This window comes from Triturus cristatus, chromosome 7 (genome assembly GCF_964204655.1).
Source record: "Triturus cristatus chromosome 7, aTriCri1.1, whole genome shotgun sequence".
NCBI classification, from domain to species: domain Eukaryota; kingdom Metazoa; phylum Chordata; class Amphibia; order Caudata; family Salamandridae; genus Triturus; species Triturus cristatus.
The window spans coordinates 189,985,525-190,011,166 of record NC_140590.1 but is presented as its reverse complement, the minus strand read 5'-3'; positions in this window follow the sequence as shown (position 1 = coordinate 190,011,166).

Here is a 25,642-nt window from a genome sequence, read left to right as displayed (position 1 = left end):
TTTACAAGCAAAAAACGGACTGAACAACGACTAATATCTTTAATCTCTGCAATCTGATCAAATTTTATTTTTAAAAATTCAATTCCATCTTTTTTCTGGTATTTCACAAAACCCACAACTTTACCCATAGCTCCATTCACTAAACCTTTTTCAACATCCAAATTTCTCCTTAAAAATACTCAACAGTTCATGCAAAGATATAGATTTTTTTCTAATCCAGCTGTTTTCGAAATGTTCTTCTCTAGAGAATCCAATTTATTTTGCAGTTTGCCTGTTAATGTAATAGTAGTTCCTTCATGCTGAATTTTATCAACTGCTTCCATTTTCTTAATCTCTTCCTTTTCCAATTTCAAAAGTTCCTCATTGAATATCGAGCATTCACGTAGTGTTGGCATTAAGCAGATTACAGTATTATTTTCTGCAATATTCTTGTATATTTTCTTTGCAACTATTTCTTCCTTTGGAAATAAATTATGTAGCAACCGACTCTGTAATGCTTTTCTGCCAACTTCTGTCAGTAGTCCAATTCTGATCTCTTTCAGAATACTTGCATAATCTTCATCGTTTGCTTGCCTCATATTGGTAGTAAGTTCTTTGTACTCAAAGAACGACCAAATATTCGCATTACCAATGCTTCCTAATGACTTCTTCGTGTCTTCATGTGTCACGGTATTAAACACTGGTTTTCCTTTAACTGGAGTAAGCTGTAGAAGATCCCCAAAAACTATAACATGTTTTCCTCCAAATAACACGTCATAGTCTCTCTTTAGAATTTGCTGCATTCTTAAATGCACAAAGGCAAGCATTACGTTTGATACCATGCTTACCTCATCAATAATGAGAACTTGCATCTTCTTCAACACTCTTGAAACTTCGAAGCATGCTTCTCCTGTTAGCTTGTGATATTCTATTTTGTTCTCATGCTCCACTGGTAACATTAGCAAGCGATGTAAGGTAATTCCTTTTATATTATATGCTTCTAACCCAGTTGGAGCAGTAACAACACAAGACAAAGTTGAATCTGTTTTTTGCTGTAGGTAGCTTCTGATGACTTTAATTAGGAAACTTTTTCCAGTTCCAGCTTGTCCACTCACATACATCCTGATTGGTTCAAATGATGTGCATGTGCACTCTTTATTTTCATGTAGTAATCCGTGATCAATTTTTTTTCTGACTTCTTCATAAATTGGTTGTTGTTCTTCATTCAGTTGTTGTTCCAAATTTGGTAAGTCTATTAAATCCTCTTGAGCTTGATTCATAGCTGTTTCAACTTCATTCATGGCTATTGCAGCTTCATTTTCTACAGTTGTCCTAGAGGATCTTGACTGAGCGTTTCAGAACTTTGGCTGTCTTGAGAACTGTCTCTAGCTACTTCAGCTGCAATTGTTGCTTCCTGTTCAATTTCTTCATTTAACATTTGCACATAATTTATGAAAGTACTGCATTCAATCGCATCTTTACATGCATTGAATGAATCCTCATAGCTTTCAAATTCTCCAAGTAGTTCGTCCTCTGTTTAAACAGCTGTAAAAGTGCCAAGTAGTAAAATTCCTTTTTGTCAGTAGTGTCGCAACTCAGCTTCCTATGATTAATCAAACTTCCTTTTGTTTGCTTCACCAAACATCCTTCCTCACCAATGACTTTATATTTTCCATTTTTTATGTCTTCTGTGGCTTTCCGTGAAAATATGTAGTTTTGCAGCACTTCATAGAGACACATGTTCTCAAGATGACAAGTTCTTTTTGGGTAATACGTGTCCAACATGTTTGTTTTCAAAATATCTGTACTTTCCGGGTCGTTCTCGGCCAAATATTCAATTTCTGCAACAGATTTCAGTACCCGATTTCGCATTGCTGCAAGGCCTAAACGTACCCAAATTATTCTTCTGGATTTCGAGTACAGACTTGCAGATGATAACCTATCTGAGCATTCGTAGGATCCAATTTCTCGATGCGATAACATCTTTAAACTGAAACTCTATAGTTTCTTACTGACAGTTTTCTCGTGAGAAATCTCTTCCCACATTTCCTTCAATTCCGTTTTCTCAGATTTAGTAATGTACGATGTGACATACCGAGCAACAGCAATAGAATTGTCTGCCACATACTGAATATCCATGTTAGCATTCCACATGGATAAAATGACTGGGTTGTAGTCATTTATATACTTTGACTCTTCTTTTCTTCTTAGGTTGTACGTATTTTTTTTAGATTTTCTTGTAATAGTATGTCGCACAGCTGACATAAAACTGTTGACTCTTCCTTTTGAAAGAACAGGTCGTAGAAATCCAAATCGACATTTTGTGTAGAATTTATCTTTGCTCTTGTACTTCCGTCGACAGTATTTTCCACACCGATGACTTTGGAAACGTAAAACTTGGTCTTTTAACTTTTTCTCTTCTGTGCTTTTAGGTATAGCACATGTTGCATATTCTTCGATGAAAGATAAAACTGCTTCATCAGCATCTGTTCCAAATTTTGGGGCATCCTTGATCCACAACAGCATATGAATATGAGGAGCACCTCTTGCTTGGTACTCTTTTCTCCAAGAGAAATCCACAACTTCTCCATGAGGTGGATTTTTTTTATTGCAGATGAAGGACATCATAGCCTCAAATCTATGATTGAAATATCTGCAAACAATAACCGGATCCAATGAGCACAGTTCTCCTGCTGTCTTGTATTCGATGTTTTTAATGTTTGAATTTGCCTCTCGAAGAAAATCCAGAAGATCATCCCAAGCGTACTCTGCACAACTTAGGGTAAGGAACCATGTAGGAGTTCCTAAATTCCGTAACATGCATTTCAATTCTCCATGGCGTCGGTACCAATATTCATTGGTCCCACGCTGACAAGCCATCAGATTGATCAATTGTGATTCCAAATGATCATCTCGCTGCTGCACTTTGTTCATAAAATCCTTAGCAGACACAATATGTAGATGTACTCCACTTTTTAAAATATGATTTACTGCATAAGATAGTGCAGACAAGTCAGTTTCAAATAACAGGTGGAACAAATAAGGAATACTTTGACGAAATCTGGGATCTTCTGCATATAATCTTGTAGTCCGATACTCAGAAGCAGGATTCTAGACTGGACGTTCATCGTTTCGTCCACCTTCTCCTGTAGGAAACAGCTGGGGAAAACAACGAGCTTCCAAACTCTCCTCCCATACACTTACGGGAGTTCCTTTGGCTTTTTTCATCTGAAATAGATCAATAGTGTTTGCCATAACTTCTTTTGAATGAAGAGGATGTATGCTGAAATGTTCATAAATTTCTTCTTCTTTTGACTTGTCCACTTTTTTTAATTTGCCCAGTTGGTGTGTCTGTGTCTCCTAATAAATCTTCTTCATCTTCATCTATATAAATTGATTCATACCATTTATTATTCCTTTTCAAATAGAAATGTGCTCTTTGTACTTTCCGTACATTTACCAGCTCCTGCCAAATTTTCTTACTCTTTGTAGGTACACCATTAACCAGAATAACTAATGGTTCAGTTTCCAAAGTATCTGTATCAATAGTTTCCATATTTTTTTTCAAATCCAACGGCAAATAGACAACTCTTCCTTTTAAACCTGTCTGTAAATCTGAAGGAGGTAATTTGCCTGTTTTTGGCTCCATACGTACTATGGTCTGGAACGGATGAACACATTGAATGAGTATAGACTCATACGTATTTAAATCAGAAAGTTCTGCAGGAACTTCAACCAATTCTAAATTATTATGTACAGCTCTAGCTGGCATTTTATTTTCTTCTAACTTGTTGTAACAGTATTTACAAATACGATGATCTTCACCCAAATCAAAACCTCCGCCGGGACACCTCCGTTGGAGGTAGCCGCTTGCTCTATAAATGCCATTAATAATAATAATAATAATTTTCAAGAAATATATATGTTGCAAAATCCTTCCACTTATAATTATCTTCTTCTTCACTTTTTTTGTAGAGATCAACATTCCTTGTTTGGATTTTATAATGGCTTCTCCGGCAACAAATACAAGTAATATTTGGTCTTTCATTAGAGATGATAGCAAATTTTGTTATTTGATCTTCAAATTTCTTATTTACGGAGGGTTCTACATTCTCTTCCACATTTTCCTCAATAACTGTGTCATTCCCTGCACTTTCTTGTTCCGGACCAAAGTAACTTAACTGAATTTCATCAGTATTCTTCTCAACATCTGATACAGTTCCACGGAACAGAGCCCTATTCAACTCATTTAACTTTAGTGCTGGACTTTTAGCAAAATACAATCTTCTCACAAATTTTCTATTTTCAGTATGATGAACTGCCAGCATCCTAAAATGGTGAAAAACACTTTGACAAACTTTCCTAGATAGACAAGCCAGAGAGTGTCCTTGCAAACCAGTATTCTCTCTCACTCTGCATGGATCTAGTCCTTGAAGCACCTTAATCTTCTGTTTAACACTCTTTTTACTATATTCTCTTAAAAACTCACGTAATTTATCAATAGATTCCTCTCGCAAAGTACAAATACTACTACAATTCCAAGTATACACTGGAGCTTTAGGACGTCTCCCCATAACCGCATCCGCAATCACTTCTTCCTCATTTCTTGGAACCATTTTCTCCTTTTCCATTATACAACCATCTTTTACTTCATAAGCTCGTCCAGTGGTGTCAACTGCATGCAGCAAACTATTACTTTGAAGATAACTCTCTTCATTAAAAAATGGATCAGTACTTGAACTATGCATCCATTCTCCTAAAAACACTTTACAAAAGTTATTTCTTTTCACTACTCTTTTCGTTTTGCTTTGTGACTTCATTACATTGACTATTTTTTCTAATGTACGCATCCTGTTCAAAATTAAAATGAATAGTTTTCTTTTTAATTCTAAAGCCTTAGCTACAATGGCTTCAATATCTTTTTTTCTCTTGTAAAATTTCGCTCTTTTCTTATATTTTTTCACATCCTTTAGCACATTCAACATCACTCTTCTCTGAAACATTTTCCTACGGATCTCTTTAAATGCTGATTTTCTTTTTAAGTCAATTTTTTTTGCTTCTGCTTGTACATTAGCATTTAGTAAATTCTCACTTTTGTCCTGTTGTTTTCTACTTGAAACAGTTTTTCCAATGGGGACATTTTTTAAATTTTTTCTTTTTTTGAATATATTTTTAACGAATTCCTTTGTCTGCTTACCAGAAGACTTTTTCTTTTTTCCAACATGAGCATCTTCAACTAACTTGGGTCCTCCAGTTGTCTTCAAATATACATGTTTTTTCTGTTGTTTTCGCTTTCTTGATTTTATAGGCATCTTATATTTCCTTCACTGCTCTGCAGCAATACCTGAAAGAAACTAAAAAAAAAAATACCTTTTTGTAATTTAAATATATTACTATATTTTTTATGAGCTTTTCTAATCTTAGAATACTATCTACCCCTTTCCTACAAGTGAGTAACACAATAAAACCAACACAAATTAAATCTCTAAGAACAATTCCTGTGTGCACACAGACTCTTGGTGTGATTCTAGGCAGAACACGATATTTGATTTTCAATTCAAAAGCACACTTACTAATGTTTTTTTTGTAACTGATAATTATTCTAACAGTATAACACATTTTCCTTACAGTTTAGAGAGGCAGAAAAGAGCAAATGTCCAAACAGCTTTTTCAGAGCATGTACATGTGTAACCTGGCTTACTGACTACACTCCAGCAAAGGTAATGAGCCTTGGTGATGTTCAATGCATTAGCGTTCCTCACTCCTACCTAAAACACCACACAGTGCTGATTAGTAAGCATGAGTGTACAGGAAAAACAGCTAGCTCTCTGCTAAGAGTGTGGTCCTGGAGACTGTCTACTGTCAGGTGCAAGAGAGACTTGAATGGACCCTTACATAACTGCATAAACACTGTAAACATGTATGTAAGACTACATGTGTGGTAAGGGTTAATATGAGTTTTTAGCATGTAGCAACTACATGACCCATTGCACGAGTGGAAGAAAAATCTACCATGTTGATTTCAAATATGTTAGCATTTGCCTCTTATTTGAGATACTGTTTTGGGCTGAATGCTAACCATCACATTTCCAGAAAACAAGCTTCCCCTTTCATACGAATGCAATTCTAAATGAACCAGAGTGACACGAAATAGATCTCTGAGAACAATTCCTGTGTGCTCACAGACTCATGGTGTGATTCTAGGCAGAAAATGAAATTTGCTTGCCAATTTCAAAGCACACTTACTACTGTTTTTTTCTGCAAGTGTTAAGTACTCTAACAGTCTGATACATTTTCATTACAGTTTTCAGAAACAGAAAACAGCACATGTGCAAACAGCTTTTTGAGACCATGAACATGTGTGACCTTGGTGACTGACTACACTCCAGCAAAAGAAATCAGCCTTAGTGATTTTGAATGTATTAGCGTTACTCACTGCTACCTGAAACACCACTCACTTGTGAATACTAAGCATGACTCTACAGGATAAACTGCTGGGTGTGTGCTAAGAGTCTGCTTATGCAGACTGTGTATTTTCAGTTACAAGAGACATATGCATGGATACATCCAAAAAGAACCAGAGTGACACGAAATACATCTCTGACAACAATTCCTGTGTGCTCACAGACTCATGGTGTGATTCTAGGCAGAAAACGAAATTTGCTTGCCAATTTCAAAGCACACTTACTACTGTTTTTTTCTGCAAGTGATAAGTACTCTAACAGTCTGATACATTTTCATTACAGTTTTCAGAAACAGAAAAGAGCACATGTGCAAACAGCTTTTTGAGACCATGAACATGTGTGACCTTGGTGACTGACTACACCCCAGCAAAAGAAATCAGCCTTAGTGATGTTGAATGTATTTGCGTTACTCACTGCTACCTGAAACACCACTCACTTGTGAATACTAAGCATGATTCTACAGGATAAACCGCTGGGTGTGTGCTAAGAGTCTGCTTATGCAGACTGTGTATTTTCAGTTGCAAGAGACATATGCATGCATGCATCCATAACAGCTTAAACATTGTAGTAATGTATGTAAAAGTACATGTGTGGCAAGGTTTAATTGCAGTTTTGTATATGTATGACCAAGCTCAGCAATTGCATGATTAGAAGCAAAATCTGCGATATCAATTTCAAATGTGTTAGTACTCTAACAGTCTGATACATTTTCATTACAGTTTTCAGAAACAGAAAACAGCACATGTGCAAACAGCTTTTTGAGACCATGAACATGTGTGACCTTGGTGACTGACTACACCCCAGCAAAAGAAATCAGCCTTAGTGATGTTGAATGTATTTGAGTTACTCACTGCTACCTGAAACACCACTCACTTGTGAATACTAAGCATGATTCTACAGGATAAACAGCTGGGTGTGTGCTAAGAGTCTGCTTATGCAGACTGTGTATTTTCAGTTGCAAGAGACATATGCATGCATGCATCCATAACAGCTTAAACATTGTAGTAATGTATGTAAAAGTACATGTGTGGCAAGGTTTAATTGCAGTTTTGTATATGTATGACCAAGCTCAGCAATTGCATGATTAGAAGCAAAATCTGCGATATCAATTTCAAATGTGTTAGCATTTGCCTCCCATTTGTGTGTTAATGATTTATGCTGAATGGAAACCATCATATTTACAAAAAGAAAGCTGCCACTTTCCTACAAATGCCATTCTTACTGAACCGGACCATCACTATTAAAATCTCTAACAACAATTCCTGTGTGCACACAGACTCATGGGTTGATTCTAGGCACAAAACAGTATTCCTCAGTGATTGCAGTACACCTTAACTTATGGTAAAAACACACTCCATAATATTTAACTAGTTCAAGACAGTTAAATATCTCCCAAACCACAAAATGTAAAACATAACTTTTAAAGAAGAATCACAATTTTAATATTTATATCAAAAATCACCACATACATCGTCTCTCAAACTCATATCTCACCTTTAAAATTGCTTAGTTGAGAAAGAAATGTGGCACTCAAACAGCAGACTATCAGAGTCAGAATATCAGAGCTCTACACCTCTCTCCTCTCTCCAGAACCAGTAAATGGCAATGTTTCCCTCTTTTTTCACACATATACATGTTAATTACAAATTTCAGTGCTTCCCACATTTTTTCAAATGAAATCACACATTTCTATTGGTTGAAAACTTCAACCCTTTTCCAACTGTACCCTTCCCCCAACTTGACTTCTGCCTGCTACCATAGCAACAGCTCATGGAACACTGCTGTGAGCAGAGAGGTCAGAAGTTCAGCACACAATGTTTTAAATCCAAAGAGCAAGAGTGCTTCACCTGTCAAACCTAACAGCAAATCCAAATTAATCTTCTGTGGGAACACAATTTTCTGAACCAATACAAAACATGCTTCTAAAAATGTACACATACAGCCTAGTTTTTACTGTAAAATTATTTGAATCAGCCAATGAGAATTTTTAATGTATTTTTCATACTTTTGGGACCTTCTTGGACCCCTGACAAATGCTAGGGGGTCTGCAACTCTCTTCGTTGCCCCCTTTTCACGTTCTCCACCTTTGTTTATCAGTGTGAGACACACAAAATGGCGGCCGACACTTCCTGATTTCGACCGATTCGATTGTTTACAGTCATGTAACCACCAACCAGAATTAAGCTCGCGCACGGCACCGTGCGCGTACGGTAAGCTTACCGTACGCGCTCGGAGCGCGCTAATAGATATATATTGATTTAAATGCTATTTTCTCATCAAATACTGAACACATTTACACCAGACCTACAAAAGGCACATCCCAGACCTGAGGACTACCTCTCTGCCGAATTTCAAGTAATTCTGTTCAGCCGTTCGGGCTGTAGCTTGGACTAAAGGTCCTATGGAAAATAGCATTGAAAAAAAATGTTTTGGGACCCCCCCCTTTTTCTCAGCCCCCGCTTGACGAATCCCCCCAAGACTTTCAGGGTAGGAGCAGAGTGGAGCGCCCCACCTATTTTGAAAATTTTGCCAGGATTCGTCAATCGGCGCCAAAGTTATTCAAAATAGAATGTTGCGGATTTCCTATGGAAACACGGTCCTAACTATAACTACCTACTGGCGACCGCCAGTAGGTAATATATATATATATATATTATATATATATATATATATATATATATATATCACGCTCTCTTTTTTTCACAGACAAAGATTGACGACGCTGTGTTCTAGCCAAATAATTTATTAGGACAGTTAAAAAAGACGCGTTTCGCCTGTCCAGCCTACATATATAACTCATTTTTTGATTTGCTAATAACTTTGGCATCGTTTGATGAATCTTTGTGAAATTCTCCCAAACAAAAGTCTATCCAGGTCAGCTCCTATCCTGAAAGTTTGCTTTGATTCGTCAAGCGGGGGCTGAGAAAAAAGGGGGGTCCTAAAATGCGTTTTCGCCATGTTAATTTACAAGGGAAATTTTGCGATGAGCTACAGCCCGAACTGCTGAACGGAATTACCCCGAATTTGGCAGAAAGGTAGAGCTTTGTTCAGAAAGCGACCTTTTTTTTAAATGGTGTAAATCCGTTTGGTAGTTTTTGAGAAATTAAAAAAATAAGAGTCAAAAAATCAATTTCCCATAGGAAATTTTGTACAGGCTACAGCTGAAACTACTGAACGCGATTACCCAAAATTTGGCACAAAGGTAGTGCGTGGGTCAGAAAGTAACCTTTTTTTTTAAATGGTGTAAATCCATTCAGTAGTTGCAAAGAAATTAGAAAAATAAAAGTTTCGATATCTGGGCAGAGCCTAAGTGCCGTGCATGAGCTTCACTGTGATTGGCTGCCAACACTTCAAACCAGGAAGTGTTGGCAGCCATCTTGTGACTCGGTAGAAGCGAGTCTCCAGAAAACAGAGAAACAAAGATATAACACAAGAGAAGGGGGCAGTTTAGAACCACCCTGACCTACTAGGCATGCTGAGGGGGTCCCAAAAGGACCCCCCAGGGCTAAAAAAAAGCATTTTTAATTAAAAAACAATTCAGCGCAATTGGCGTTGGGGTTGCGGGTTCCCGCGTTTTATTTTAATGAGGTCCCCGGGTGGGTAGGTCCCGGGGGCATTTGTTAAAAAATAATAGGCGGGTTTGCTGGGGTTGCGGGGGCCTGCTGTGGTCCCCGCAGCTAAGGGGCTTCGGTCATGTTGGGAGGGGTGTTGCCCTGACCCCCTCTTGGAGCCCTGCATGTGCTTTTAACTTTGGCGTCGTTTGACAAAGTTTTACAAAATTTTCCAAAACGTTTCTCTTTTTTGATCAGCTCCTATATTGAAAGTTTGGGGGTTATTGGTCTGGGGGGGTTCAGTAGAAAGGGGGTCGCAAAACGTGTTTTCTCCATGCAGTTTTCATACAAAACTTTAGAGAGCACTACAGGTGAAACGGAATTACGCCAAATTTAGCAGGGAGAAAGGTGATGGTTCAGAAAGCACGCTTTTGTTTAAACTGTGTAAATCCATTCAGTAGTTTTCGGGAAATTTAAAATTTTACAGATATTAACATTTGAGAATTCTGACATCTGATTGCCTGAGGAGTTACGAGCATGAGCTTGCGGCTGATTGGCAGTGAACTGTTGAAACTAGGAAGTGTTGGCATCCATTTTGTGATTCAGTCCGTCAGCTCTCTTCTGTCCGTGTAGAAGCCATAGGGTTCATTGTTTTACCTATGTGATGCAACACCAGTATCTGTGTCTGTGTGAGATACCCTTTTCACGCTGCCTCTCCCTACATCAGCAGGTCATGCCTATGCCTTTACAAGCCAGTGCGTCGGCTCAGAGCTCTGTGACTCAGTCTGTCGGCACGATCCGCTACACTACCGAAACACCACTGCACTACCCTAAGTCCTAAAACACTATTTCCAGCATGAACCTTCAAACACTACACAAACACATTGCACTACTCTAAATCCTAAGACACTACCCGCAGCACAATCCACTACAGTAGACAAACACCACTGTAGTACCAGTCCGTCGGCTTGCAGATGTGCGTCTGCAAGCCGTTGTGTCTGCAGCTGTACATGTGCGAGCCAGTTCGTTAGGTCATAGGTGTGTCTCTACTAGCAGGGCAGTTGGCCTGTTGCTGTCCCTTTGCGAGTTAGACCCGAGCTCTCCCTCTGCGAACCAGCACGCTGTTGTGGGTTTGCGAGTGGATGGCCTGTAGCTCTTCTTGTGTGAGACGAGCCCACTGGCCACAGCTCTCCCTCTGTTAGCCTGCCCGACAGCCCGCAGGTCTCCCTGTTGTAGCCGCATCACAGCTGTCAGTCTGTGAACCGATATTGGGATTATAAGGCGGCCCTAAAAATAGCCCTTGTGTTTATTAGTTGGAGCTACATATAAGTGCGGATGCGCAGCTTCAGGTTATTCAGAAAAACTCGATTTCCCTGATTTGTGAAGTGTACTCTATCAATTCTGTAGATATGAGCCATATCAAAATGTATGTTATTGTTGTAGATGGACCCCATTTTATGGTCTCTGAGGTATGCAGACACAGCTTTGCTAACATTCTTCCTAGATTTTTCAATCTCTGGACAAAATTGGTTTGACCCTTTCCACTTCTGTCTTAGGCATATATTGGTATATACAAAGACAGTTTGAGGGAAAAGCAACATCGGTTGTCTAAAGGTGTCCTTCATAAGCATTTCCAAACCTATGCGATTCAATGTGCCTAGGTCGTTTCCACCACAGTGCACAATCATGAGATCAGTGTGTTGGAGATGCAAACAGGTTTTAACCAAAGGCAACAATTGGTGCTACTTCAATCCTCTCTGTGCAAACCATTTAATGTCCACATTTTGTAAACCTAGGTCTAAGTCAATACGTCTCTGTTCTGCATATCTCTTGCACCAGAAAACATAGCTATGTCCTACAATCCACACTAGCATTTTGAAGGTATGGCTGGGAGGTATGGAAAGATGTCTGTAGCTCATGCAGTCCGTTTGTAAAATAAGAGATATGTTTAAAGATGGGGAACTACTTTTTTTCCCCATACAAAATGATAACTGATTGGGAGATGAAAAGCATTGTTTTTTAAAAGTAGGGTGCACATTCATTTTGTGGAAAAGAATCTTTGTGATTGGTTAAGAAAAAGTAGTTTAAACGTGGAGTACATATCATAGGATAAAATATGCTCAACTCAACCACACCTGATACTTGCATTTGGAAGGGACTGTTCGAACTTAAAACAATCGCAAACATTTAACCTGCACGTGCCGTTAAATGTTCGAGAAAATGTTGCAAAAAAATATCGTTAGGTTTAAACAAATTGATTAACTTTTAACCTGTATGTGTTGTAGAATGTTCTAGAAAGTGTGTTGATAGAATACGTTGCACTTCTGACTTTTATGTGTTCTTGAATATTTAAAAAACTGTTTATATGGAAAATTCAAAAATAACCAATAGAGAGACATTTTGCAATCTAAAAGAATCAAGGAACTATTCTAACTTGTTCTTTACATGTATTTATGCGTGGAGCAAAAAAACTTACAGACACAACAGCACCAGGAAGAGGAACAAGCAGGGAGTGGGGGGACGGGGGGAGATGGGCACAATGGCACACATGCACAATTAAGTACAGCACAACTACAGACAAACCATGGCCAAAATGAAACACACCAGCAAGGAGCATAAGTCACACAACCCATCAACATCACACCAATGAACAAGCACAGAAGTGAAAACCACAGTGCCTGAAAGGGAGAAGGGTGAACAAAACCTCATATGAAGGGACATCTCACAAACAATGCAGCACACACAAATAGGAAGCAGAGCACACCAACATCCAACACAATGTTGTCCAAACACAAACATTTGCAGAATCGTACACAGGACTCAAATGCACTCGCCTGTGGCGGAAAAACGTCCAAAAGCGTCAGTACGAAACAGGCACATGAGAACGCCTTAGTACAAACCCACAGTCCGGATGGGGTAGCAATTAACGTATGGCAGGCAGCCAGAGAGTCTGTGACACACACATTGGCATACAAATGAAGACACAACACATTTGGAGACAATTGAAAATGTGGAAACTTTATACAAAAAGTGTGTGTCAGTACGGCCAAGAGTAGTGCCACAATATGCCGACAAATGCAGCAACATGCCTGAATAAGGAATGTAGGAATACGTCCATGTTCACCTCAGGGCCGTCCATCACCAACACACGTCAGTGTCAAGCAGCATCGGTTGTCCGCGCCTCGGACATGAGTCGACACCAATGCAGCCATGTCCAATGTCGTCTTGGGACATGTGACCAGATGCACAACGTGCAATGATGCGGCGGGACACGTGCAATGTGGCACATCGAGTTGTGGTTGCAGGTACCTTGTCACTCATCTATGAACGCGAGTGCAGCTGTGTAAGCCACTATCTCTAATGAGTGATGGTTGGCCACAATATTTGACATGTCATCGACGTAATCCATCAGCTGACCGGGACAGATGTGCTGACTCCAACCACTGTACCCAATGTGCACCAAAGCAGAATCGGGGAGTGGGTCAATTTGCTCACTACATACTATCTCCCAGGCCCAGTTCCCAACATGCATGCCAAACATCCATGCATGCCATAAACGAGCATCAGCATGACACTCATGGTCGTGGGCCAACAGGGGGCACACACATCCATCGTAATCCATGTCAGCTACCCACACATTGGAGAGGCACACGTCCATGCACCACTCGGATAGGCACGTGCGACATTGCAACACAGGTTGAACGCAGGTGACATCCGCAATGTGGAAGCTGATCCGCAGCACTGCCAAAGGCAGTGCACCCAGGACATGCAGCAGAATTGCAAGGTATAGGTGGACGTGAATAGAGTTGACCATGTGTTCAGGATGCCCTGCCATTGCATCAGTGGCTCTGCTTGTAGCTGCACTGGCTTGCCGTGTGCCAGTCTTGTGGATGAAATGGCATAGCTTGGTGTAATGAGCCGGGCCTGTGTGCAATGGGTGCAGGGCAGGGGTGTGGTGGGAGTACATGTGAAGGTCATCTCACACACGCTAACTACGATGAAGGAATTTTGAGTGTGGGATGTGTACTCATTAGGCCTGGGCGGTAAATTCCGTTCCGCTCGCGGAATTTGCGGAATTTGCGTAATTTCGCGTTCCGCGGAGAACGCGAAATTGCTAAAAAGTCTGCTTTCCGCGATTTCGCGAAATTTTTGCTTGTTCGCGATCTCAAAATGCATGTTCGCGAGATATTTCTCCCCGAGCACGCAAACAGCAATTGTGAACAGGGAAAAAGCATCGCGAAGAAGCAATTCCGCGTGTTCGCGGAATTTCTGCGTGTTCGCGGAGATTTTTTGCCGTTTCGCGGAGATTTGCATAACGCAATTCCGCAAATTCCACCCACCCCTAGTACTCATTCTCAAATCAGGCAGTGCGTAGTGTGGGAGACAGATGCAAATATTATTGTATCTGTCAGGGGTAGGGGTGGGCGGAATTTGTGTAATCGCGTTACGCAAATCTCTGCGAAACGGTAAAAAAATCTCCGCGAACATGCAGAAATTCCGCGAACACGCAGAATTGCTTGTTCGCGATGCTTTTTTCCTGTTCACAGTTGCTGTTTGCGTGCTCGGGAAGAAATATCTCGCGACCAAGCATTTTGAGAACGCGAACAAGAAAAAATTTCGCAAAGTCGCGGAAAGCAGAATTTTGGGCAATTTCGCATTCTACGCGGAACGCGAAATTACCGAAATTCCGCAAATTCCGCGAGCGGAACGGAATTTACCGCCCAGACCTAGTGTGGGGGGGCTGGCCACTTGCAAGTTCCTTCTCGGAGCAGCAGATGTGCTAGCGCAAAATAGCTCAGCCAAAGAACCTTTCATCCCTACAGTAACTTCTCCAGCTGCATTCATACAGGATGTGTTCAGAGGCCAGTCGTGGGTGTTGTGGGATGTCTGTTACACTGGTCATCATAGATGAGATGCCCAGCACGTGGCACTTGGGCGGGTTCACTCTGTGTTACGTTGCCAAACAGCTGCTCCTCCCTCCCATGAGCCCCCACTCTTTTGTGCGCTGTTGTATCCCGTGCACTCCTATGGCACACTATTGTAATGCCTATTCACGTATGTCCTGCGGCATTCCAACCACACCGTGACACTGCCCTTTGAGGTGGTGCATGCCACTTCACAACATCGACTGCTGTGGCCCTTGTGGCGGCCACACCAGAACACAGAGACACACTTACCGCACTTCCTGCACACAGATATGTCTGAGACACCCCATTCCCCTTGCCAGATAGGCACACCCCTGCACTGACCTGTGTATGCCGGACCAGCACACGCCGCTTGTGCATGCAGGAGGATGCGTGCGTAGCTACATGTCCAAGCTCCCTGCCAACGCTGAGGTGACATGGTAACGTCCGCTAAAGACAGCATACTGTGATGTTGCAGGGCCCGTGCCTATCATGCTAACACCATGACCACACGGACACACTTGCTAAGATGTGGGTCTGGGGGGCGTTGGCGGTCCTGAGGTTGTTGCAATGAGTGTTGTGGCCCTCATGGGTATACGCGTATCATGCTCATTGACTCTATGGCACCTGTGGGTGTTCCGGTTTGGCTCTTGGCTGTGTTCCCTTTCATGCTGCAGGTAGCTGCTTAACACCAGCAGAAAGCAGTTGTAAAATCCCTGGCGCTAACTCGGCTTATCGCCGGAATTTGTTTCGCATCGCAGTTTTTGCCTTTCATTGTGAAAGTTGTGATGTGGTTTTTTCGTGTACAGAAAAATAAACAAACTGGGCAGTGTATCCCGTCAAGATCCATCACCTGACACACTATTCCCAATCAATATAAATACAATGAGATTTCTTCATCGATTTTGTGTGTACACTGTAAATGCACCCACTACCACAGTGCAATTCAATACAGGATTTTGGTATTAAGAATAAATCGCAAAGGTGCACCTCGTGTGTTTTTGCATGGGAACGCCTACTCTGCATCTCATTATCAGCACTTTAATGCAACTAAAGTTGAGATCAATCTAACACACTATTCAGAAGCTGGTGCAAACTTCCGACATCACCAGTATTCCCGCGATAACTGCCCCAAAATTAAGACCATGGTGGACACCACCAAATAACAGGAATAGGAACGAGAAAGAGTCACACAGCACTTAAATAACAACCAAAAACTTTATTGAAATTTAACAAACTCAACACAAAACAACAAGGCGGAAGACTCCTGTCGGGTCCATCAATGTCGATGACACAGCCTAGGAAATAAAGCACAAAATGTGTAATGCGCATATCAAAGGAGTGAGATACAGAGAAAGAGAGAAGGGAAAAAAAAGCCAGAGCGCAAAAGAGAGGGAAGGAAAGGAAGGCAGTGAGAAAGGGAGAAGGGAGAGAGAGTGAGAGATCTAGAAGGAAAGGAAGGAAGAGAGTGAGAGAGAGAGTGAAGAGAGGGAAGTGAGAGAGAGAGATAGAGAGAGACACCGCCGCCCCTGCGCATCCATGACCAAATAATTACCTGCTGCCACCAGAGTGTCTACCAGTGGGCCCTCTACATGCCCGTGAAAGCTCCAGGGCCCGGTCCTGCCACCATGGCTTGGTGCACATTATGTGGACCCGCACCATGGCCCAGCAGATCCCACACATGTCGCTGACTCCCAAGTCATCAATGGCGGAGACCACATCAGCTTATGGTGCCGCTAACCCTTTGCAACGCAAGTCAGCGCAACGTGGTGGTAGGCCGCTCATGGCCATACAACTTAGGGTGCGACTAACCCTGTGCAACTCAAGTCCGTGCCACGTGGTGGTGGGCCCCTGACAGCCACATCAGCTTTTTGTGGCACTAATCCTGTGCAACTCAAGTCCGTGCCACATGATAGTAGGCCCCTGATGGCCACATCATCTTCGGGTGGTACTAACCCTGTGCAACTCAAGTCCGTGCCACGTGGTGGTAGGCCTGTGACGACCATACAGCTCAGGGTGCAACTAACCCTCTGCACAACTTTTCATGGACTCTTTATGATTCAGACCCGTTGAGCGTCCGCCATCCAGTAACCACCTGCAATAAAGGATGTGACATTGTCGATCCATTATATTTGCATGGTCACATGGCCTGTAACGCATGTGCCGGATGGGTGTGGTGTGTGTGCAAACCTGCCATCAGGGAGTGTCCGTGACATGTTGACAACAAGACCACTGACCTGCACACCAACAGCGAGTACGCCTGCGACAGGTAGCTATGTGGGGCCAAAGTCAGAACATAATCGGAATGGCGTGGTGTATGACGGAACAGGGCAGGGATAGCCACAATGACTCTGGGGCTCTGGGCGTGGTTCAGTACATGTCCGGACAAGGAAGTGACTAATGCGTGTGTCCCATTGCAGTGTCTACTGCACCAGAAACACAATAGGCTATGTAGCATACTGTGACTGGCATCCCATTAGATGAGCATCATTGACATAAGGGGAATCACTGTCTCTACATTCTTCCACATATTCATACATAAATTAGGTAAGATATAACACAATAGTGTGTCACTGGATGTTTATTGCACATCCAGTGGAGTTTATCAGCTGGAGCGGTAAAGGGACAGGACAAGCACACTTCACAATATGGGCTCGTGGAGGGTGAACCACAGTCCATCCGGGAATGACAGGTACCCCGGAACTGGAAGGGTACAGTCACCAGTGAGGTCGCCGTGTCATTGGTCATTGAAGAGGATATGGCAGGCCATGTCGTGGACCAAGGTGAGCGCATCAGAGTGTAACGTGGAACAATAGAAGGTCGTGTGGCCATGTGTGGCACCAAGGATAAACAGGTCATGTGGCTGAAATGAATGGTAGTGCCTTCTTCTGATCTCAAACCCATCCACATCCTCGTCCTCGTATGTGTGTGCTGCTACCACACCTGTGAGTTTTTCTGTACCAGCTGTGAGACTGTGTACCACTGACACATGAGTGGACAAAGGTGGATTGTTTTCCACACTGTGTGCCACTGACACATCAGTGGACGGTGATGGACTGTCTTCTGCACTGTATGCCACTGATACTTCAGGGGGTGCAGTGGATACGCCTGCCACACTGTGAGACACTAACACACCAGGGGACAGAGATGTGAAGGGTGTGGGGGCAGCAGCATTCATCTGTGCCATGCCTTGTGGCAGCAATGCCATGATGAGGATCTGAAGGGAATGATAGATCCCAGCTACATTTCATGTTCAGCGGTGGGTGCCATCCTTTACGCCTCCATCCACAGCATGTCCTCCGTGAGCCTCTGCATGTGTGGCACGTCATTGCATTTAAAAAAACTTTGAGTTTCAGACGTGTTATAGTTAGATATTAGCATTTAAAAAACCTTAGAAATTCACAGAAAAAACATAGGTTTCAGACACGTTATAGTTAGAAATTAGCATTTAAAAAACCTTAGAAATTCACTGAAAAAAATGTAGGTTTCAGACATGTTATAGTTGGTTGGACATTTCACTCGTACAAAACCATAGAAATTCCCCTGTTATAGTTAGTTCAGCTAACTATAACTCGCGCACCCGCAATGCACTGCTGATGACGTCACATATTACATCATTCATGACATGGTCGGTGACATCACTGATGACATCACTAATGACATGTCAAATGACATCACTGATGACATCACTGATTACATCATCCATGTGAAAATCTGATGCACCTCCTCACACTCTAATATAACCTTTGATACATCCACTCTAAAATATAGAGTATCATTTTCAAAACCATCAACACACCAATACCAGTTACTACATACGCACTCACTGATTCCAAGGTCTAGACATGCATCCACTCATTCACCCATACAGTCCCTCATACATGGAGTCACTCATGAATACAACACTATCATATGCACTCATACATCTATACAGACACTCACACACAGTGACATCACTGATGACAACTCAAATGACATCACTGATGACATCATCCAGTGAATGTTTGTTTCTGTAAAGTTTAAATATTTTTCATATATATCTATGCCAAGGTGTATTGAAGAAATAGTGGATTTACAAGTGCCTGAATGGATTATTTAGTAGGTGCGTGACTGACTGTATAAGTGAGTGATTGAACATGTGTTACTGAATGTATGGGTTAGTGACTAAACTGTGTGAAAGTCTGTATTAGTGTCTCAGTTGGTGTAAAAGCAGCTGCATGGGTTGGTGAGTAGCTACATGAGTGTCTATATGGGTTATTGATTTGTTGTCTGAGTATCTGTATGGGTGCCTGAGTGTCTGTATGGATGGGTGGGGGTATGTGTGACTATGTGCATAGATGTCTGAGTGGGTGATTGACTGCTTGCATGGATTAAAAAGTGCATCTGGGAAGAGCTGTATGGGTGAGTTAGAGTGTGTATGGGTGTGTTGGTGAGTGAATGCATGTCTCAGTGGTATATGTGTGAGTAACTACATGTTTTAAGACCATATATGTGAGTGTTAGAGTATATAAATGACTAGACGTGAGAGTAAGTTATTTGAAGAGTGGGTGTATTAATGAGTGTCTGCTTATATCAGTGATTGTATAAGACAGTAAGTATGTGTTAGTATCTGCATAAATAAGTGATGTGGTGTGTGCATAAATAACGGAGTTGGTGTGTATAACTGTATACATGAGTAAATGGGTATGTGATAGATTCTTTGCATGATTGACTAGGTGTGTGAGTTACTGTATGGATGAGTGGCAGAGTGTGACTGTATGTATAGGTGTATAAGTGCATATTATAGTACTGTATTGATGATTAACTGCATGTATAAGTGACTGGATGTGTGTAGACCTAGGAAATAGTGGGTGGTATGTAGTATCTGGCATTCTTGTGTGTATGGTTTCAAAAATAGTAGTCTGTATTTTAGAGTGCGTGTATCAAAGTTTATTTTAGGGCCTCAGTATGTGCATCCGATTATCACATGGATGATGTCATTAGTGATGTCATCAGTGATGTCATTTGAAATGACATCAGTGATGTCATCAGTAATGTTACTGAACATGTCATGAGTGATGTAATATGTGACGTCATCACCAGTGCATTGCGGGCACACGAGTTATAGTTAGCTCAAATAACTATAACGGGCTAATTTCTCTGATTTTATATGAGTCAAATGTCCAACTAACTATAACGTCCCTGAAACCTATGGTTTTTTCAGAGAATTTCTAAGGTTTTTTAAATGCTAATTCCTAACAATAGCATCTGTAAAACCTATGGTTTTTTCAGTGAATTTCATAGGTTTTTTAAATGCTAATTCCTAACTATCACGTCTGTAAAACCTATGGTTTTTTCACTGAATTTCAAAAGTTTTTTAAATGTTAATTTCATATTTTAATATTTATAAAACCTATTCTTTTTCTATTTCTTTTGTAATATTTTCGAACTCTATCATTCTTTTTTTTAAATTAAAAAAATTATGTAATATTTTATATCTTCAAAAAAAAAGTATCTATATATTTGTTTGGGGGGGAGAAAACAAGACTCCCGTACCGGTTGTGTATCAAGCTCCACCACCACGTGAATCCTATCTGCCATATTGCGAAACTCATGAAGGATGCACATTTTGTAACCGACATCTTCGTAGCACCGAGTCCCACATAACATCATATATACATATAAGGTCGCACCAGCTCCTAGTTTGGTATGCGACAGGTGCGCGGTACCAATACGCGTGTCATGTCATATACGTATAGGGTCACGCCAGCTGCGCGTTCCGTATGCGATGAGTGGACGCTGCCGTGCCTGGGTTACATCATAGACATATGGTATCGCGCTGGGTACGCCATTCCCTCATTTATTTTTTTATGTCTCAAAACTATATCTCAATAAGTTCAAAGTGTATATGAGAGCAAGCGATAATCTAAAATATTTTCCACATTTATATATTCTAACCGTAATAAACGTATATTATGGTAAATATATTTTCTCAAAATCACGTCAGGTGCGGCCTCCATGCGCGCTCGTTACGCGATTGCCATGTGACCTTAAAAACAAGGTTTTGATTGGTTCATAACATTTCCCATTGTAACAGTTGGAGGACCCCACCCATTTTAGTCATTCTCTCTACACCATTTGATGAGAGACACCTCTTCTGCTTACAGAGCTTTTTTGAAAAGTTTTTTGCTGTGTACACATATCTTATAGTACACACAACATGCAATGATCATCTTGACCAATAATCATGCTCTGTACAGTAGCCTTCCACATGTGATAGCCATGCATCTGAAACGTTACATCAAAAAACAAATGTGTGTTACACGATGCCACTGGTGTGTGTGTGTGTGCGCGCATTATTGTGCTGCCTTTCGGCCTGGGTATTGGTGGCTCGAAGGGGAATCAACGGGCAGAGTGCACATCCTAGATCACATGTAACAAACAGTAAAGAGTAATGTGTAGATGTGTGTTGTAGTATGCTCTGTTGTCAGGCTTTACCAGTTTAGTAGTTGTTGTTATATGTGAGACTTTCAGCTTCATGTTTGACATGCATTGCTTGACTGTAATGAGCGTTATTACTGTGTATGACGTAACCTTACTGCTGATCCTCCCTCCATCCGAGCACATTCACATGTGTGCGCTTCGCGATAGCAACACTTTCAATAATACCGCACACCATTGACATGTGTGTCTGCGCATATCCACCAGCTTGACAAAGACATGTGATGTTGTCCATTCAATGTTTTCGGACAGCATCACATTAGCGATAAATGCCGCCCTCCCAGTACATGCTACATTAATGTAATTTGCGGATTGTACGACGTCAAAACTGCAACAGGGACACACACATAAGTACACTTCCTGCCCAGGCAGGAACTGAACAATGCCCAGGTCCCCGGAATAATTATTCACACCCCTATGCTGGCCTGGCGTAAGCAAGCCCAGCGCACTTTGAGTACGTATAAATAGGATAACGACGATGCCACATGTCCCAGTTCTTCCACACTGCTTCAGGTGATATGGCCGCATCCACCTCGCCTATCACAATGCGCAATAAAAAAAGGGATCCATGAGGTGTAAACCATCCTCGCAATCGAAACTCTATCTGAATTGTGAACCCTGTTGGCTATCGTGTTTGGACACACATCAATGACAGCAGGTGAGCAGTGGGGCCTGGGTGCACAGGAGCTGCAATTGAGCGCATTGCGGCAGGAGGGATGGGGTGCATCAGCCTGGGTGCACAGGTGCAAACAAGCGATGTTGTCATGCGTAATGATGTGATGTCTGACCTCATTCAGTCACATCTCTGTCTCATTTTAAGGACCTGCTGGACCGTACTGTAGGCCTGAGCCAACGGGCAGCGCTGCCCTACAGACACGTGGTGTTGGCTTTTGGGGCACTGTAGTGAGCTGACTACTAAGTGTACATGCACACAGGCTTGCGCCACTGCATTGCACACGCACATTATGCTTCTAGCATGCGCTCTGTTCCTTTGTATGTGAACGTTGGCATAACATATTATTATTTAACCTTGTGTATTCTCGTGCACTCCAACTCCTCTTTGAACCACGATTACCACTAACAGTTGGTAGATCGTACTTCAAGAAGAAAGGATTCACTCAACTTCTGTTCTCTATTAAGCTTGAAATAAACCTTCATTTACCTCAAGACGTTTCCAGCATTATATTATTTCTCCCTTTTCAGACACTGAGTTGGGGGCACCATAATCGGCAGAGCGGATGCTCAGCCCGTGATGAGGCCCTAGGCATTCTGATGCCTTCCATCGTGGTATCAAGACACAATCCCACACTGGAGACCTGCTGTGCCACCCTGAGAGGCACCCCGGAGTCAGAGCGCACACCGGCACATCGTTGGACACACTGGTTGTGGCAGGTGAGCAGTGAAGCCTCGGTGCGCAGGAGCTGCATTTGAGCACAGTGCAGGGGAAGGGGCTGGGGTGCAGCAGCCTGGGTGCACAGGTGCAGGCAAGCGATGTTGCCGTAGATAATAATATAATCTCTGGCCTCATTTATATCTCTGTTTCATTTTAAAGACTTGCTGGACCTCACTGTTTCTCGCGGACCCCAGCGTCCCACACACACGGGTGACAGGAGGAGAACAGTGAGGGCTAGGTGCAGTAGGCCGACGCTCTGTCTCCTCCTCCCTCTGTTCTTTTGACTCTCCCTCCCCTTCTCCTTTCCACCCACTCGCTCTCTGTCCCATTCTCACTTTCTTCCTTTCATTCTGACTACCTTTCTTTTTCTCTTGGACATGGCACACATACTTATGTTTCTTTTTTCTCTTGCAGGTTTTGTACGCTGCTTCCGGAGGAGTCCCACCCACTTCTTTCATGTTTTACTGTTGTTTGTTCATATAAAGTTACGTTTCCATTTATTTTTAGTTGTTTTAATAAAAGTTTTTTTTTACCAATAAATAAGTGAGTGTATGGGTCTTCTTTTTCTGATAACACTTGTCTGTAGTTTATTGTGAAAATCAGCGGTTGATATGAGGTTATGAGGGAAAACATTTGTAATTTTGCGGTGCACCTCCCAAATATAAACCAACAGACTATTACATACATGAAGCCTGGGTAATTCTACAACGGCAAGGGTTCTATGAGTGTTATCACTTTATAACACCATGACTACTGTCCGTGGCACTGCCTAGGGCCACGAGGCTTCAAGGACTGGCGAGGCCCACCCTGCATATTTAAGTAAAGCCCCGGAGGTTGCCGATCCACGGTCTTGAGTTGGCCTCGAAGCCCCCTGAACAATTTGTATACAATACCCAGGGAGGTGTCGATCCCCTGGCTGCGAAACGTCTTTGTGCCCTCGCGTGCCTAATTTTCATGTGAGATTAAGTTCCCCAGTGCTGCAGAGACCCCACAATATAATAATAGGATTGGCCCTGGAACATTACCCACCAGTGGGCCTATTTAAATGAATGAGTGAGACCCCGCTTCATTTTTTTTTCTTCATTTTTACCATCCGGATCCGCTTTATTGAAGCGATACCAGGTTTTCCTCCTCTTGCTTCAACGAGGCAAACAACAATTTACTATCACAGGGTGGAAGCCATGCTCCCGCCCTGTAATAGCAAACACAAATGTCCCGTGGATGCACACCCCGGGACATTGTATGAGCTGTGCCTGGGAGGTGGCGCTCCATAGGGCCATGATGCATTGGTTACTGCATAACTACAAAATTAGTATAAACGCATACTAACACTACTTGCACATATGTAGTACAGCAACCAGAGTGTAGTGAAGAGGCAGAGGAAGCCCAAAATAAAAAAATATAAATCCTACCAGAGGTAGGATCACATAGTTCGATGAGCTGACGACCCTGGAATGAGTAGAAACAGCTTAACCAAGAAAACGGGTCTTCAGCAGAACGCAAGCAAGCTCAAAATGTTGGTGCGTGCTGCCTTCTTTTTACCTTCTCCCACTCATCGCCAAATTTATGTAGTGAAGAGGAACACAACAGTGGATCCGAAAAGTAGATTTATTGCAGGAAAAGAAGACAGCTTAAACAGCCACCAACAGGACCAGACAGCAAGGCAACCGTCTTCTCCAACACCGTGTACAAACTCCCCAAGTTTCCCTCATGACAGCCCTACATTCTAACATTACATACCTACGTTATAGTGGCATTACATATTCTAACATTCTACTATGACTTGCATTGGAATACTACACAGAGCACATGACTTTTCTGCAATGAGCTCATGGTTTCATCCACGAGTATTGAGACCGGTAGGGGTGAGTAGTTCGCTTCCCACTCCCTGTATTTTATATACGAAACTAACACTACTTCCACAGGTATGCTACAGCGCAGATAGCACATCACTTTACAGCAATGAGCTCACGGTTTAATCTCCGAGTCTTCAGACCAGAAGTGGTGAGTAGTTCGCTTTCCACACCCTGTATAGTATAAACGCATACTAACACTACTCACACAGTTATACTACAGCAGCCAGTAGCGCCCAGAGCCCATCATTTTACAGCAATCAGTTTGGTTGGATCCCTGGGTCTTCACACTGCTAGGCATGAGTACTTCGCTTCCCACTTCCGGTATAGTATAAATGCATGGTAGAGGTCAGTAGTTCGCTTCCCCCTCCCTGTATGATATAAATGCCTACTAACACTACTTCCACAGGTATGGTACAAAGACCAGAGCACATCACTTTACAGCAATGTCTTCATGGTTTAGGCTCTCAGTTTCACACCCAAGTGTCGCAGCATCTCATCTCAGCTGAGCAACTCCGCACTTTCAGTCCAGTAGGAGTGACTACTTCGCTTCGCACTCCCCACAGAGGATACAATGGTCCTATCCTCCTGTTTCCTTCTCTTTTTGCCCTTTTTCCCCCTTACTCGATTCAACGTAATCACAAAATGGCTGCCAACACTTCCTAGTTGCAACAGCTTGCAGCCAATAAGCATCAAGCTTGTGCTCGTAACTCCTCAGCCAATCAGATGGCAGAATTCCCAAATATCTATATCTGCAAATTTCGATATTTCTCCAAAACTACTGAACGGATTTACACCAAATAAATAAAAGCGTGCTTTCTAGGCCAAGACCCTTCTCCCTGCTAAATGTGGGGTAATTCCATTCACCTGTTCGACCTGTAGCCTGGTCTAAAGTTTCCTATGGAAATTAACATGGAGAAAACATGTTTTGGGACCTCCCTTTTTTCTCAACCTCCCCTTGATGAATCAACCCCAATCTTTCAACATAGGAGCTGATATGAACAAAGAATTAGTTTGG